Source organism: Amphiura filiformis, chromosome 12, assembly GCF_039555335.1.
Source record: "Amphiura filiformis chromosome 12, Afil_fr2py, whole genome shotgun sequence".
Classification (NCBI taxonomy): domain Eukaryota; kingdom Metazoa; phylum Echinodermata; class Ophiuroidea; order Amphilepidida; family Amphiuridae; genus Amphiura; species Amphiura filiformis.
In genome coordinates, this window is record NC_092639.1 from 63,762,800 (window position 1) to 63,768,069 (window position 5,270).

Sequence of the window (5,270 nt, forward strand, 5' to 3'; positions counted from 1 at the left end):
ATCTACTCTCAAATCTGGTGCAATATGAAACTCATACAACATTCTGTTTTTGAGTTATTGCCAAAAACGACATTTTAGAGCATTTTAGAGCCATGATTAAGAAACGTGAGTAATTTAGCATAGGGGGTGTTTCCAATGACCACTCCCTAAATAAACCAAATTCTTTATCAACAATTTTATTATGATTACAAAGCATATAATCCACTCTCAAATCATGTGCAATTTGAAGCTCATACGACATTCCGTTTTTGAGTTATGAGACAAAAACGAAATTTAGATGAAATATTTTGCATTCGGTAGAGACAATCAAGGAAAAAAAGTCTTGGAACGCATGCGTGTAAATAACGGAAAACTGTCACCCCCTCTCCCCCGTGCAATGTTGAGAAATGCCAATGTCTTCAGCGGTTCCCCAATGTGTTCCAACATTGCTTGATGGGGAGAGTGGAAGGCTAAATCATTGTTGTAAATGTCATGTTTCTTCCCAAACACAATATAGGTCATTTCCATGAACATAAGAAATTCTGCACGGAATTTCGACAGAGTGTGCCAAGCGTTCCAAGGACTTTTTTCCTTGATTGTAGGCAGTGCAACCCATAAGAAATGACTAAAACTTGATTTTCAAACAGCAGAACATCGACGTGTACAGCGTAGATAGCGTTGTTATGCAACCGCTTGTATGGCAAGCCAAAAGGCCCATTACGTATTGCGACAACGCGTTGCTTTCGAAAGCAACGCGTTGCTGCTCAGCCAATAGATATAGAGCTTTTAGCAACACGTTGCTTTCCTTAAAGCAACGCGTTGCTTTCGCCTTCTAAAAGCAACGCGTTGCTTTCGCAAACAACACGTTGTTGTCATTCTTTACGTCTTGTGGCGACAACCAATCACAGCGACTCTTACAGGATACACACAAGCATGCAAAAAACTCTTTATAAGCTTCTCATAATATCTGTTAAATTTTACGCCTGAAATGAATTTCGTTTTATGATATGAACAAATTAATATTGTTGCTCAAGGAATTTCTCGGACTGAGCATTTAGGTATACAATTGAGTGTACAATAGTGTGATACACGCACACGCAAAACATGCTGTTACATGTAACAGCTAGTACCACTAAGGCGGGATGGACAATTGGACATAACGGCAGGAAGTGACGTCGGACTACGACAGCGAATAACAGGTTGAATGTTGAAAAGTGCAACTTTTTCTGAAAACATCATTTTTTGGAAAATATACTTATTTTGAAAAAAAAAAAGATTTTGAAAAGGAACAACTTTGGATCGGTAGGCAAATGTTTCCTAGTGTCAAAGGTTTCTGAATATTTAAAACCGTCGAAATGTGCGTGACCTTGAGTTATAATGTTTGTTTTTGGACCCCATTCGGTATTGACCGATACAAAAAGTAAGCACAGCTATAAGCTACGGTATTGTATTAAAGCATTCTCTCAGAAAATCCTTCAATTGTACTTTAATTGAAAAGCTAATGCATTAATTAATTGTGTGTTACTTTTATCTTCATTCAATAACAGCACCCCGGAGAAACTGAAGACATGACGAAGATCACCAACGATTACGGGAAGTTTGCCTGAATGTGGTATGCTGTTGCTGTCTCCGACTGATATGCTGCTTTATTCGTGCCATCATAGGTATTTGAGGTTCTTGAGAGTAAATATACCAGCATCGTTTCCAGAACAATCGGCAGCATTGAGATTCTTCAGAAGTGTAGAATAATAACGATATGAATGGGGTGAGGGGCGATTTCCAAAGTGTATGTAAGATATAGGCCTTCATGTATTTCATTTGTAAAATGCTGAATATTTTGTAATGGTGTCATCTTGTATAATTATGGTCTACCTGTTTTTAGCCCTTTTTAATTAATAGAAGCTCGATTATTCTCATTTGATATTTGATTTATTTGAGTTCATTAATCATAATTTATGGCAATGATAGTTGCAAAATAGAACACAGTTTGTAACCTATGATTTACATCGTGCGCATGAAAAAATACCATAACCTATAACAATTTTAACACCACAGAATGTATATTCGTACTTTTTTGATGGTATATATATATCGAACAGACAAGTTATATAGTTATGTGAAAGTAGTATTTCTAGTATTTGAGCGTGCACGTATTATCTAAAATCTATTGTTTAGCGTGCGGGTTTTAGATAATGCATTGTTTAGCGTGCAGGTTTATATAATTTGGGCTATGAAGGGTAGTTCGCGAAAATAATGCACGGGAGAAGCATACATAACGATGAATAGAAACGGGCACTAGAAGTATATCCCGGGATAACATGATTATCTCGTGTTTATGTACAAAAAAAATGTATTGCAGATTAATTCGTTTAGCAAAGATATCGTGAAATTTAAATTTCGTTTTGGTATACCAGAACGAAATTACAACACATTGTCTATGGAGCAGTGTAATACACATAATCATGCATAACTCGCAAACGCAAAATCGGAATCCACTGAAATTTTGGGAATAAGCTTTTTTCCTGGATATCAACTGGAAAAATAGACAGTCTAGTGCTTTTATACTGTGGTCAGTTCAGTTCAGTTTTATTTCGCCACACATCAAAATAAATAATACAGAGCAGTATATCAATTATTATTACAGATATTATAAGTTACAAGATAAATGTGACAAATACAGAAATAAGTAGTATAATAATAGCTAGAGGGCCTTATATCTGTACACAAATACGGCTATACCCGCATGTTATCGGTGAACACAAACTTATAGTCCAATAAAGAAATTGTATGTAAAATATGTAAAAAGTGAAACTAGTTTTAGTATGCTACATATGGGGCTCATATATATTACATATCTATATAATAATACGCTATTCTCTGTAGGTTTGTCTGTGGATTTGTCTGTAGGTTTGTGGGTAGATTTGTATGTATGTTTGTAACGGCCGGTCCTATGTTTTAGCGTTTGGGGCCCTGGGCCTATATTATGTGGCACATGGGGGCTCATATTTACATATAACAATATCGTAGTTTCCGAGCTAGCCTTGTCATTATGTTGCCCCATATTTTATCATTTGGGGCCCTGGGGCCCATAATATATGACATATGGGGCTCATGTATACTTGTAAATTATAGAGTACCCCTAGGGCTATTAGTGTACCAACTCAGGGCTCTGAGGCTGCTTTAATTAATGAGAAGCGACATGCTTTGTATTTTTACATTTGGGCCCCTGGGCAAGATGGGCAAAGGTATTAAAACTGTAAATTGTAAACTGTAAATTGTAGTCAATTCAAGAGAATTTAATGTTGGATTTGGAAGAAGTAGGCGATTCTTTAGATGACAAAGCTGATGTGTACCAATCATTTTGATACACCATGTATGCTATGAATGAGTAAGACTACAACTGGTATCTACTAGTTAGTTTATACTTTTATATGTGGCTTTAACATGAACAGGGATCATCAAATTATGAGCAGTTATTGTAAGCACTTATTCTAAAAATACGTTAGCCTTTGTGAAATCCAATAATTCCAAGATTAAAGTTATACAGGGGTCAAAAGTCGACTAGTTATTTTACGACCTATCGTTTCGGAGTTATGAGCAAAAAGGTTGAAGGTCAACATTTGGGCTCCATATGGGTCAAAACGAACATTTTCTCCGATTTTGATGAAAATGGTCTCAAAATGTTCGCAAGTTGTTTTATAATAATTTCAATGTGGAAAAGTTTGAAAGAACTATTGTTTGTTACCTAAGTAACGCAGTAAAATAGGTCAATACCCAATCAGTCCTGTTGTTTGTGTTCTATTGTGCTGTGTTTTCTAGGTAAACCTAGTGCAAACTATTCTTTGTCTTGATTTCTATTACAAGGCAAAACATTTGAGACCATTTTCATCAAAATATGACGAAATCTTCTGTTTTTACCCATGTGTAGCCCAAATGTTGACCGTTGCTCTTTTTGCTCATAACTCCAGAACAATAAGTCGTAGATAGAGCAAACTATACAGTTTCTGAATCCTTTTGACCTGAGAAATATTTTGAACTAGTTTTAGCAAACTTTGAACAACTTTGAAATTTGATCTCGGAATTCTGGGATTGCACAAAAGGTTAATCGTTGGCTGTTGTGTTTTTCCTAATAAATGACACATAAGGAGAGTATAATTATGCTAATTATGTTGCTTGTATTACCTTTGGCTCACTTGACGTTACTGTCCCTAGGAAGCCAAATGGATTGTACACCTTTGTTTCCAATGGACATTTTATTGTGAAATGTCATTGTACAAGGAATACATTGAAAAAAATTCCACATAGCCCCGAATGAAAAGTATTTAATTATCTTTGTAATCACTCAAAAAGCATTTTGTGTGAATTTTACATCCGAACTAAGTGCTATTAAATTTTTTATTTTTATGTAAAGTCTATGGGAGTGACGATTAGAAATGGACGGCAATATTGAAAAACCCTCATTTTGGGCCATTTTAGACACTAAAATGCCCATAAAAAAGAATAGCACTTAGTTCGGATGTAAAATTCACACACAATGCTACCTTACTGAGTACAAACATAATTAAATACATTTCATTCGGGGGCTATAGCAAAAACAAAAAATGTCCTATACCTGAATGGTTATGGAACAAAGGTGTGTAGCATGCACGCAGCATGCGGATACTAAACCAAAAAGCAAACTCTTGATCAAAGTGGACCAACGAGATACTTTATAGCCTTAATTCCAATTCCAAAAACCTCCAACTCTCTTGCCCGTTGTAATGTATGGCTCCTTGTGCTGGTCTCATCATAGTGCTGCAACACACAAGTCGGGTACAGGACTATAATATTCTGAAGTGTTTTTGTTCTGAATGGCGTTGTTTTGCAAGGATTTTGCTCCTAAGGTACTTCATTTCAAAGTGTTTTGGAACTGAACAGTCATTTTTACGAAAGCTTGCTTTCTAACAGTGTGTCTTTGTTCCGAAAGTTTTCCCCCCGAAAAGTCATTAATTCAAAATGTAATAATTTTTCGTAACATCGTCCTTTCAAGTCAAATACCCCTATGTATTTTTCGGAGAAACGCCCTTTCGAAAAAATCTTTCGGAATATCGCCCAACCCCGTTAATTAACGGCAAGCGCTTCTTGAAATTCTTCATTTGCTCTTCTTGCCTCTTCTCTTCTATGTGCGTACTGTTATTGAAAGAAAACAAAATGTATACATAAATTAAGGTGTCCTAACTGTCCTTGGTAAATTCCTTTGAGGAAATCTCTTTTATCAGTGAATAAAATTGTCAATTCTTGTGCAGTTAAAG